Source organism: Buceros rhinoceros, unplaced genomic scaffold (genome assembly GCF_000710305.1).
Source record: "Buceros rhinoceros silvestris isolate BGI_N320 unplaced genomic scaffold, ASM71030v1 scaffold23099, whole genome shotgun sequence".
Classification (NCBI taxonomy): Eukaryota; Metazoa; Chordata; class Aves; order Bucerotiformes; family Bucerotidae; genus Buceros; species Buceros rhinoceros.
This window is the reverse complement of record NW_010433579.1, coordinates 1293-1498: the sequence shown is the minus strand read 5'-3', so window position 1 is coordinate 1498 and position 206 is coordinate 1293.

The following is a 206-nucleotide window of genomic DNA, read 5'->3' as shown; positions in this document are numbered from 1 at the left end:
GTCCTCCTGTGGGTGAAGGAGACCAATAACCCCCTGCGGGGACACAGCTCACCCCCATCGTCCCATCCCCGATGTGCCCCGTTGGCTGCTGATAACGCGTTGAGTCACCAACCACAACTGGGTGCCACCACCGACCATGTCCCCTCCTTCCTCCCAGGTGCCAGCAGGGACCGATCCCGCAGCCACCCGACATCTCCCTGGAGCTA